Genomic DNA, 12,958 nt, shown 5'->3' on the forward strand with positions numbered 1-12,958 from the left:
ATTGTTGTTGTTTTTTTTTTTCATTTGGGAGTTGTAGTTGCTTTATAGTTCACCTACAATCAAAGAGCATTCTGAGCCGCACCAATGATAGAATTGGGTGAAATTTCCCACACAGAACTCCAATAACAAACAGAATACTAGAAGGATTTGGTGGGCATTGACCTTGAGTTTGGGAAGTGTAGTTCACCTACATCCAGAGGGCATTGTGAACTCAAACAATGATGGATATGGACCAAACTTGGCACGAATATTCCATTTGCCCAAATCTGAACACTGGTGGAGTTTGGGGAAATAGACCTTAGCATTTGAGAGTTGTAGTCACTGGGATGTATAGTTCACCTACAATCAAAGACCGTTCTGAACCCCACAGACAGAATCAGGGCAAACTTCCCACACTTAACCCCCATGACCAACAGAAAATACTTAAGACCATCCAGTCCAACTCCCTTCACCAGGGCAAGAAAACGTAATCAAAGCCCTCCTGACAAAGAGCCATCCAGCCATAGTTATAGATATATATGATACACACAGAGAGAGATACAGTATCATAGATTTTAAAAGGGACCCCTAAAGAAGGACAATTCTATGTTGCATGTTCCAGAGTAGGCAAACCAGACAATCTCCACATCAACACTGATAAAGAAACAGCAAGAAATATTGTTTACCCAAGAAATATTGTTTACAGATATTAGAAACCAACAATTTCTGATTACTTTATTTTCCAGATCATGAGACTGGGCCACAGCAAAGCGTGGCAGGGGATAGCTAGTTTACTAATAATGTGAACTCCTTCTTTATGAAACAAGACTATCAGAAACAGCATTTTCCCAGAGTGACTAAAACAAATCACAGAATTAAAAATCCCGTAGAAATCAATAGAATCATTTAATAATAATAGAGTTGGAAGAAATCACATGGGTCGCCTAGTCCAACCCCTGCAATGCAGGAAAAGCATAATTAAAGTATTCCTAACAGATGACCATCCAAAAGCTTCCAAGGAAGGAGCTTCAAACACATTCCGAGGAAGATTGTTCCACTGCTGAACAATTCTTACAGTCAGGAAGTTCTTCTCTGGAAACTAACACCTGAAAATAACAACTATACTCTGTTACAATTTGCTTTGTAGAAAAGAATAAACCATGGTCCTTCTTCACAATAACGGAGTGACTGGTAAAGTTATTGCTATTTTGTTTTAAGTTTAGAAAGCTAAAATGCTTTAGGGGGGAAATGTAAGTTTTGTTTTGAATTCTAAGCCATTTTCTAAACTTTTAGACTTATTTTTTAAGCAGACATACAAACCAAAATGGAAGTGAAAAATAACAAGTAATGCAACCAGTAACTTAAATGAGTTTATTACAACCACTTTCATAACATCAAAGGAAGTAAACAAAGGAGGGAAGAAAGAAGGGAAAAATAGAAATGTTCCAGCATCTTTTAAGATTAACTGGTGGCAAGTTACCTTTGAGGCCTCTTCTACTTATAAATTCCAGATTATCTGCTTTGATCTGGACTATATGGCAGTGTAGACTCATATAATCCAGTTCAAAGCAAATAATATGGATTATTTACTTGGATAATCTGGATTATATGGCAATGTAGATCCAGCCTGAGGGTATGTGCAATAAGTCACATAATACAAATTCTAAAAGCAATTTTTAAAAGCACTTTTCCAAGCTTTGCTAGAGGTTTAGAAAAATGTTAGGAAATATAGTCCCCTTTGGCTTCATTTCTGCATTAAAGTTCCGTCTCTTGGCAGGAATCTGTCATATTTTAAACAAATACAATCATAGTTTGGAAATGTTAGTTTCTTGAGCTCTTTATTTGTATATGGAGTAAAGATTCTGCTTGCTAAAATCCCCCAAACTCAAATTGACCTGGGTCCAAATGCAATTTCTCGCCTCCTCTAAAGTAGACCTACTGAAACCATGGTATCTTTTTAAGTCTTGACCTACAACCATCCATTGATTGAACCCCACTATATTCCCTACTGCTTCTTTCATCTTTTTTTTCTTATCACAAAAAATGTAGATGAGATCCAAGCAAAATTCAAGAAAAATTACCTCTGCTGCACTACAAGAAAATGTTGGATTTTTTTTTGTGGAGGACAGTTTGTTGACAATTTGCATATTTGTATATTTTAATGTTTGCATATTTGTATATTTTAAATTGTATGCTAATGTTTTTATGTTACGCCACTTTGAGTGTCCTTCGGGAGAGATAAAGTGGGGTATTATTATTATTATTATTATTATAAACAATTCGATTTGAAAAGAATAGTAAAGCTGTTTTGTAAATATGTTACATGTAATCCTAATAATTTCTATAATCTCTTTAGAATTTTTTTTCTCCAGAATCATTATCTTTTATCATCTTTGCAACCCCTCAGTGAATATTTCCTTTTTACAGAGGAAAAACTGAGGGTGATTGTTGATGGCAATTAAAAAACGAATAATTGTGATATAACCATGCAACATGAAAAGGGCCCTCCATGTTTCTTAGGTCAACTCCAATACATATCGCAAATGTTATTGTTAATAAGCTTTCTCACTCTTTTTACTTGCCTCTATTATCCTCCTGAGGGTGACCAACCCAGAACTCCCTGCCTTCAAGCTGATCTGACCTGCAGCAGGAAGTTCCACAGTTCTCTATTGCCCACTTGGGCCAGCTTCTGTAAACCATGGCCACAGCAGCAGCTTCAACAAAGAAACCTTCTCTCTGCTTCACTTTCTTCCCTTTCCTAACCTTGCAACAAATCCCCCCAATAAAGTATCAATTGATTATAACTTAGTGTTACTTTGTGTCCCTTACTGCCTCCAAACTATTATCTGCATGAACTTTTCCTCTCCCGGGCTGCTGATGGCTGCCGGCCGACCTGGGATGCAATTTTCGAGTCCTGTTGAGGCCGAAACTGCGTTCCTCTGAACCGCGGATACAGAAACCTGTTGGGTCCCCGTAACCGTGAGTCAACAGATTGCTTCAAAATCAGTGCTATTCTTCTCCTGGGCAAATTCTAAGACTAATAGCTATCTCGCTTTTGCTCCGCTAACCCCTCCGCCCCGGGAATAACCTTTTTTGCCTCCAAAAACCCAACATGGAGCCCAGCTGGCTCCCCGATGCCACCACATCGTTACCACCTTTTCGCTGACGCCCATGGAGCCTGTTGATCTGGGGAACCTGTTGCGGCCCATGGAGCCTGTTGATCTGGAGAACCTGTTGTGGTCACCCCTTGGGACCCCCAGAAAACCAGTGGGCCATCAGAGTCACGGATCTGGTGGGATCTGTAATTTCTTCGCTCTCGATGTGGTCCCTGACCTCCAGCGCTGGCAGTCATCTTCATAAAGACCCAAATGGACTCCGGGGCACCTTCCCCAACTTGCTCCCATAGATTCTGCAGCTCATCCACTTTTGAGAACTTGGATGCTTGCCACAGATGCAGGTGAAATGTCAGGAGAGAATGCTACAGGAATATGGCCATAAAGCCTGAAAAACTCACAGCAATCCAGTGATTTGGCCATGAAAGCATTTATCAACAGTATCTTGATATACTTCTTGAATTGTGGTACCCAGAACTGAACACAGTACTCCAAATGAGATCTGACCAAAGCAAAATGGTCTTGTTACCTTCTGTAGTCTTGCAGGCCTATTGATGCAACCTAGAATAACATTAGCTTCTTTTAGCTGCTGTATCGTGTTCATTCATGTTTAATCATGGTCTACTAAACTCCTAGAATCCTTTCAAACACACCATTGTCAAGCTACCTGTCACTCATTTTTTTTATCCATGTATTTCTTCTTCTTTTTTGCCTAATTGTAGTATCTGACATCTCTACCTGCTGAAATACAGTTTGTTCATTTTTGCCCAGCTCTCCAATCTGTCAAGGCTATTTTGGATTCTGGTCCTGTCCTATTTTGGCTATCCCTCCCAGTTTGGTGTCATCTGCAAATCTGATTCCAAGTCATTGATCAAAATGTTGAATAGCACTGGGCCCAGGACTAAACCCTATGGCATCCCACTGGTCAATTCTCTCCAGTATGAAAAGGAGTCTTTGGTAAGTATCCTTTGGGTTCAGCCAGTTAAGCAATTCCCAATTCATCTAACAGTAGCATGGTGTAATTTCGGTTTTTTAACTTATTTAATAAATGAGAGGCACATGAAAGAAGCCTCCCTCCAGGATCATTACACATCCAGGCGTCCCCTGGGCAACGTCTTTGTAGATGGCTGATTCTCTCACACCAGAAGCGACATGAAGCTTTAGGTGTTCTTACTGCCTATTACACAAAAAACCAGCTGATTCCTAATCCATCTAAAAGGTTTGTTGTTGTTGTTCATTAGTTCAGTCATTTCCTACTCTTCGTGACCTCATGGACCAGCCCACGCCAGAGCTCCCTGTCGGCCGTCACCACCCCCAGCTCCTTCAAGGTCAATCCAGTCACTTCAAGGATCCCATCCATCTATCTAAAAGGTAGATGTGTGCTCTTCATCTTAAAAAGACACAAGCATTTCGAGCTCTGAGGATCACCTGAGAAGGAATCCTACAGGAACATTTCAGCACACCAACATACCTGAGAGTTACCCTGGGCCATCTCTGACTTACCAGAAGCACTGCTTGACTATCAAGCAAAAAGTGTGTGCTAGACATAATATCATACGAAAGCTGATTGGCACAACCTGGGGATCACAACCAGGCACAGTGAAGACATCTGCCCTTGCACTTTGCTACTCTGCTACTGAATACACATGCCTAGTGTGGAACACATCTCACCATGTTAAAACAATGGATGTAGCCCTTAATGAGACAGGCTGCGTTATCACAAGACGTCTACGTTCTACACCACTGGAGAAATTATAGTGTTTATCCGGTATTGCACCACCTGGCATCTACAGGGAAGTAGCAGCCAATAATGAAAGGACCAAGGCACTGACATCTCCGGTCCATCCTCTGTTTGGATATCAGCCAGCAAGCCAACGCCTTAAACCAAGAAATAGCTTCCTAATATCTACAGAGATACTTGCAGGAACGTCTCAGCAACCAAGAGTCCCAAAGTGGCAGGCTAAAACCCAGAAACTCAATCCATGGCTGATACCTCCTGGGCACACAGAAGACTGGGTGACCTGGAAGGCGCTAAACAGGCTGCCCTCTGGCACCACGAGATGCAGAGCCAACTTTAAGACCACTTACTACAATGCAGCCTGAGACGTGCCACATGCACAATGGAGAACCTTTTTACAGAGTCCCCGGTGGCGCAATGGGGTTAAACCAGAGATCCTCAAACTACGTCCCGGGGGCCAAATACAGCCCTCCAAGGTCATTTACCCGGCCCTCGCTCAGGGTCAACCTAAGTCTGAAACGACTTGAAAGCACACAGCAACAACAACAATCCTATCTCATCAGCCAAAAGCAGGCCCACACTTCCCAATGAAATACTAATAAGTTTATATTTGTTAAAATTGTTCTTCATTTTAATTATTATTTTTGTTCTAAAGTGTTTTGTGCACTACAAATAGGATACGTGCACTGTGCATAGGAATTCATTCATTATTTTTTTCAAATTATAATCCGGCCCTCCAACAGGTTGAGGGACTTTATATGCCCATACCATATAAATTTGTTGTTTGTTGAATACTGTAATATACAAACTGTTAGGCAATATCGACCTTTGTCATTTATGTACCACAACTTTTAGTGGATTTGTGTTTTTTTTAAACCCTTGTGCTGGCAGGACTGAAGACCGACAGGTTGGTGGTTCGAATTCGAGGAGAGTGTGGATGAATGAGAGAAGCCTCCCATAAGGATGGTAAAACATCTAAAACATTGAGGCGTTACCTGGCCGATGTCCTTGCAGACAGCCTATTCTCTCACACCAGAAGTGACTTGCAGCTTTCAAGTTGCTCCTGACACACACAACAGAGGCACTCAAAGTGGCCAGTTTCTGCTTAAAGGACATTTAGTATAATGCCAAGTTTTTCACTTTGTGTTTATAAATATATTATCATTGCACCCTCAATTTGCTTCTGACACAATAAATAAATAAATAAATAAATAAATAAATAAAAATAAATAAATTTGTGTGAATACCATAGGGAACTTTGTCAAAGGCTTTACTGATTGCCAGTGGTTATGTTATGCAGGAATCCAATACAGAGCAGGATAAAATAAGACAAAATTAAAGATAGATAGATGGTGGCTTATATAGAATTGATAAGAAGTCGCGAAGTCAATGTAAATATTGTACAGAGACTAAGGCCCCTTCTACACTGCCATATAAAATCCAGATGATCTGTTTGAACTGGATTATATGGCAGTGTAGACTTGTGCCCGTACTTTGGGAAGTCTAAGAATCATAGAATCATAGAGTTGGAAGAGACCTTGTAGGCCATCCAGTCCAACCCCCTGTGAAGAAGCAGGAAAATGGCATTCAAGGAACCCCCGACAGATGGCCTCTGCTCAAAAGCCTCCAAAGAAGGAGCCTCCACCACACTCCGGGACAGAGAGTTCCATTGCTGAACAGCTCTCACAGTCAGGAAGTTCTTCCTCACACGGTGGTCCACGCTCTTGTTTCATCCCAAATAGACTACTGCAATGCACTCTATGTGTGTACATTTGACCGCATTTCTGTGTACAAATCCATGCAATCTCTTCGATCATCTGGAGAGGCCCTGCTCTCGCTCCCGCCCCCTTCGCAGGAGCAATTGGTGGGGATGAGGGAGAGGGGCTTTTCTGTGGTGGCCCCCCAAAACTGGAACTCACTTCCTAAGGATATTAGGCAAGCCCCCACATTGGCAGTCTGTAAGAAGAGCCTGAAAGCATGACTGTTCCAGTGTGCCTTCCCTGAATAAGGAAATAATTCCCAGCAAAATGTCCTCAGAAGCACTTTAACTACTCTTTGGGTTGCTCTCCCTTCTTTTCTTTTAAAACCCTCCTACCAGATACATCCTATCTCTGTTCATGCCCAGCATTTTTTTTTAAATTAAACTATTACATTTGGTCTGGCCATAGGTTTTTTAAATCCTTGTGTGTTATTGTTTATATGTGAGTTATATTAATTGTATTGGTTTTGCTTATTGTATTTTGTTTTATTGATGTGTTGTCGGGTTTGGCCTCATGTAAGCCGCTCTGAATCCCCTTGGGGAGATGGTGGCAGGGTATAAATAATTTTTTATTATTATATTATTATAAGACGGAAGCTCCAACTAGTCCAACCGTCGGCAGCCAGGTTCCTCACCAGAGCGGCATACAGAGAGCATACAACCCCTTGTTACGCCAGCTCCTGATCTGCTACCGAGCACAATTTAAAGTGCTGGTCTTAACCTTTTAAGCCCTGAACAGTTCTGGCCCAGATTACCTGTCCGGACGTATCTCCCATTATGTACCATCACAAAGTTTAAGATCAGTTGGAGAGGCCCTGTTCTCGATCCCACCACCATCGCAAGAAACACGGCCTTCTCAGTGGTGGCCCCTCGTCTGTGGAACTCTCTCCCCAGTGATATCAGATTGCCTCCTCCCTCCTGTCCTTTAAAAAGAACCTCAAGACCTGGTTATGGGACCAAGCATTTGAACAGTAGCAGCAGCAATTAGGAACAAGACTCAGTGTGTTATGTATGACAATGGACTGTCCCAGACATTGATTTTGAACCAGTGTAATTTGAATCAAATGTTTCTTAATGTATTTTAATTAACTGTTTTTAAATGTTTTATGATTGTGGTTAGCACTCAAATGAGTGCTTGTTGTGAAGTCACCCTGAGACCCCTCCCCTCCAGGGTGGGGTGTGTGTGTGAGAGAGAGAAGGACGGGGTACAAATAAATAAATAAATAAATAAAATCCAGTTCAAAGCAGATAATGTGGATTATCTGCTTTGATAATCTGGATATATGGCAGAAGGGGCCTAAGCAAACGGTGCTCATATTTGAAAATATAGAGGAAATATGTGGCCTAGTGTAGTTGGGAAGGTTTTAACAATAAGAAATTAATAGAAATATTATTGGGGGGGGAGATGGTAACTGTTCTAGTTCAGCCGTAAAGCTGCTGTCTGAAGCTCCATCTACACTGCTGTATAAAATCAAAATTATCTGCTTTGAACTGGATCATTTGGCAAATCAGATAATCCAGTTCAAAGATGATAATGTGGATTATCTGATTTGATAATCAGGATTATATGGCAGTGTAGAAGGGGCCTACATCAGGGCTGCTGTAGTTTTTAGTTTCTATTACGTTTTTTATGGAGTGTTTTAATACCAATTAGATTTAATCCTGTTTGAATGTTTATATATTGGTAAATTTTAAATGGTACTGAAATGCTTTTAAATGTAAGACATTTTAAATCTTGTGGAGAGAAAAAGTGGGGCATAAATAAACATCTATATAAATAAAAATGTAATGTTCATTTGTGGGATTAACATAACTCAAAAACCACTGGACGAATTGACACCAAATTTGGACACAATACCTATCAGGCTAACGAGTGACCATCACTCATAAAAACACTGATAAACACAGCAGAAGAGACTTAAAAGCCAAAAATGCGAAACGACGCTACAGTGCATGTGCAAAACCTCATATACACACACACAAAACACATATACACAGACTGGGCCACAGCAATGCGTGGCGGGGGACGGATAATAGTAATAATAAGATCCAACAGCCCAAGAGACATCAAAAGGCGGCCCAGTTTTGGCCCTTCTACACAGCCACATAATCCAGATTATCCAAACAATTTGGCAATTAATTCTCGGCCACATAATTTTTGAGATGCATTTAATACATCTCAGTTTCTCGCTTCTCTTTTTACTTTCCTCCATTATCCTCACCTTACTTGGATTGCCACAAACTGAATTCAAGGTGTACACGCAGAGGCTCCTTCCACACAGCTGTATAAAATCCACATAGAACTGGATTATATGGCAGTGTGGACTCAGACAACCCAGTTCAAGGCAGATATTGTTGATTAACTGCCTTGATATTCTTGGTTATAGGGCTATGTAAGGGCCCTGATGCCCCTTCTGCACTGCTATGTCATCAAGATTATCAAAACAGATAATCCACATTGCCTGAACCGGATTATATGAGTCTACACTGTATTTCAATTCAGTTCAAAGCAGATAATGTGGATTTCATATGGCAGAGCCTGTTCAGACAGGTCCTATATCCCAGGGTCTGATCCCAGGTTCTCTGTTTATCCCATATTACCTGGCAGCGTAGACTCATATAATCCAGTTTAAAGCAGAAAACCTGGGATCAGATCCTGGGTCATTGGGCTGTCTGGAAGATCCCATAGAAGGGGCCTTCGGACAATTCCACACAGCCATTTAACTCAGAATATCAAGGCAGATAATCCACAGTATCTGCTTTGAAGTGGATTACCTGAGTCCAAACTGCCATATAACCCAGTTCAATGAGGATTTTATACATCTGTGTACAAGGGGTCATCGTGTATTTCCCCCCCCCCCCCCTTCCAAACCTATTACTAGCCCTTCCAGACAGGCCCTATATCCCAGGATGTGATCCCAGGTTTTCTGTTTATCCCAGATAATCTGGCAGTATGGACTCATATAATCTAGTTTAAAGCAGAAAACCTGGGATCAGATCCTGGGACACAGGGCCTGCCTGGAACATCCCGTATAAGGGGTCTTCGGACTCTTCTTCCACACAGCCATATAACTCACAATATCAAGGCTGATAATCCACAGTATCTGCTTTGAACTGGATTATCTGAGTCCACATTGCCATGTAGTTCAATGTGGATTGTATACATCTGTGTGTATTTTCCCCTCCCTACCTTCCAAACATATTACTCTTAGAGCCCTTCCAGACAGGCCCTATATCCCAGGGTGTGATCCCAGGTTTTCTGTTTATCCCGGATTATCTAGTAATGTGGACTCATATAATCCGGTTTAAAGCAAAAAACAAACAAACTTGGGATCAGATCCTGGGACATGGGGCCTATCAGGAAGATCCCATAGAAGGGGTCTTTGGACTCAGAATATCAAGGCAGATAATCCACAGTATCTGCTTTGAACTGGATTATCTGAGTCCACACTGCCATATAGTTCAATGTGGATTTTATACATCTGCGTGGAAGGGATTATTGTGTATTTTTCCCTACCTTCCAAACATATTACTCTTAGAGCCCTTCCAGACAAGTCTGATATCCCAGGATGGGATCCCAGGTTTTCTGTTTATCCCAGATTACCTGGCAGTGTGGACTCATATAATCCGGTTTTAAGCAGAAAACCTGAGATCAGACCCTGGGACATAGGGCCTGTCTGGAAGATCCTGTAGAAGGGGCCTTCAGACTCTTCTTCGACACAGCCATCTAACTCAGAATATCAAGGCAGATAATCTGCTTTGAACTGGATTATCAGAGTCCACACTGCCATGTAGTTCAATGTGGATTGTATACATCTGTGTGTATTTTTCCCCCTAACTTCCAAACGTATTATTCTTAGAGCCCTTCCAGACAGGGCCTATATCCCAGGTTGTGATCCCAGGGTTTCTGTTTATCCTGGATTATCTGGCAGTGTGGACTCATATAATCCAGTTTAAAGCAAAAAACCTGGGATCAAATCCTGGGACATAGGGCCTGTCTGGAAGATCCCATAGAAGGGGTCTTTATATATCTGTGTGTATTTTCCCCCCTAACTTCCAAACCTATTACTCTCAGAGCACTTCCAGACAGGCCTTATAATCCCAGGATGTGATCCCAGGGTTTCTGTTTATCTCGGATTATCTGGCAGTGTGAACTCATATAATCCAGTTTAAAGCAAAAAAACTGGGATCAGATCCTGGGACATAGGGCCTGTCTGGAAGATGCCAAAGAAAGGGGCCCTCGGACTCTTCTTCCACACAGCCATAGAATATCAAGACAGATAATCCACAGTATCTGCTTTGAACTGGATTATCTGAGTCCATATTGCCATGTAGTTCAATGTGGATTGTATACATCTGTGTGTATTTTCCCCCCTACCTTCCAAACGTATGACTCTTAGAGCCCTTCCAGACAGGCCCTATATCCCAGGTTGTGATCCCAGGGTTTCTGTTTATCCCAGATTATCTGGCAGTATGGACTCATATAATCCGGTTGAAAGCAGAAAACCTGGGATCAGATCTTGGGATACAGGGCCTGCCTGGAAGGCCCCTTTATGTCCCATCCCTGCTGCCATAACACCGTCAACAGCATCTGTAATCCACCAGCCTGGAAACGTTTCTACAAAAATCCCTCCTCCTCCTCCTCATGTAGGCCTGCCAGAAAAATGTACAGTTTGGGAGACTCTTAATTCTTTCTCAAAGGCTGGGCCTACACGTATATTGACTGCACTGATTTGGATTATTTCTGGCAGTGTAGACGCGGCAAATTTGGGCTAGTCTTTGTGTCAGAGATTCCTCTCAGCAGAGGAGGCCCGAAAGGCAGCGCCCGCTGTGATTGCGCCTCTCTCCAAAGCCTCCCGAAGTCCCTACCTGGCTGTGAAGAGAAGGAGGGCTGGGATCCGGCGGAGAAGCGGGTCGAGAGCGGCTCCAGGGCCCGGGCGGTGGAAGGCAGTCAGTCAGGCCGTCGGGCAAGGAGAGGCTGATGCAAGAGAGGCCTTCGCGAGAGAGAGGCTCGCCTTCCGAGGAGGCCTGGGGCCGGGCCAGAAATCCCACAATCCAACCGAGCCCACATTTGGTTTCAATTAGGGAACGGGAGGAAGGCAGGCAGGCTCGCGCGCTCGCTCCCTCACTCCCTGCCCGTTCCGGAATATGAAGGGCTGCAGGCAAAGCCCATCCATGGCACGCGCACCAAGGCTGGGAAGCGTTTCATTGGACGAGGGCGTCAGGCTTGATTTTACCCCCTGGAAAAAGGGTTAATGGAGAACCATTCAGAAACATCAAAAGGCACAAAAGAGTCTAGCTTTGAGTACCACCTTGGAGAAGAACTGAAGGAGATTTCTAGCATCACCTTCCACATTTATAGAACCATAGAATCCTAGAGTTGGAAGAGACCTCACGGGCCATCCAGTCCAACCCCCTGCCAAGAAGCAGGAATATTGCATTCAAATCACCCCCGACAGATGGCCATCCAGCCTCTGTTTAAAAGCCTCCAAAGAAGGAGCCTCCACCACACTCCGGGCAGAGAGTTCCACTGCTGAACGGCTCTCACAGTCAGGAAGTTCTTCCTTATGTTCAGGTGGAATCTCCTTTCTGTATCAGGAAGATGCAAGAATCATAGAATCAAAGAGTTGGAAGAGACCTCATGGGCCATCCAGTCCAACCCCCTGCCAAGAAGCAGGAATATTGCATTCAAATCACCCCTGACAGATGGCCATCCAGCCTCTGTTTAAAAGCTTCCAAAGAAGGAGCCTCCACCAGAAGGGCAGAGAGTTCCACTGCTGAACGGCTCTCACAGTCAGGAAGTTCTTCCTCATGTTCAGGTGGAATCTCCTTTCTTGTAGTTTGAAGCCATTGTTTCGCATCTTAGTCTCCAGGGAAGCAGAAAACAAGCTTGCTCCCTCCTCCCTGTGGCTTCCTCTCACATATTTACACATGGCTATGATATCTCCTCTCAGCCTTCTCTTCTTCAGGCTAAACATGCCAAGCTCCTTAAGCCGCTCCTCATAGGGCTTGTTCTCTAGACCCTTGACTTCTTAAACACACTCAAACACACTAGCTGCTGGGTGAAGCCTGCCAGACCTCTCTTTAAGAGAATTTATAATTTCTTTATATGAAGAATAAAAATATAAATTCTTTATAGATATAATCTATATATAAAAAAATGCTCTGTGCATAATGAGTACCTTAAAAACAAAAGAACCAATGAACGAAATCACACCAAATTTGGCAACAAAACATCTCACAACACAAGGAGTGACCATCACTCAAAAAATTATGATTTTGTCATTTGGGAGTTGTAGTTGCTGGGATTTATAGTTCACCTACAATCAAAGAGCATTCTGAACTCCACCAATTATGGAATTCAACCAA

The 12,958-nt window shown here is 42.6% G+C and overlaps 1 protein-coding gene across 1 annotated transcript in view; it reads right to left on the minus strand.

Annotated features, from left to right (window-relative positions):
• DDR2 (discoidin domain receptor tyrosine kinase 2) overlaps positions 1–11,710 on the minus strand; it is a 56,031-nt gene extending 44,321 nt beyond the window's left edge. Inside the window, exon 1 of the mRNA XM_060774372.2 lies at positions 11,459–11,710. The gene's annotated coding sequence lies outside the window, so the exon portion shown is untranslated. The remainder of the gene's footprint in view (positions 1–11,458) is intronic.
• Between the last annotated feature and the right edge of the window lie 1,248 nt (positions 11,711–12,958).

This window comes from Anolis sagrei, chromosome 4, assembly GCF_037176765.1.
Source record: "Anolis sagrei isolate rAnoSag1 chromosome 4, rAnoSag1.mat, whole genome shotgun sequence".
NCBI lineage: Eukaryota > Metazoa > Chordata > Lepidosauria > Squamata > Dactyloidae > Anolis > Anolis sagrei.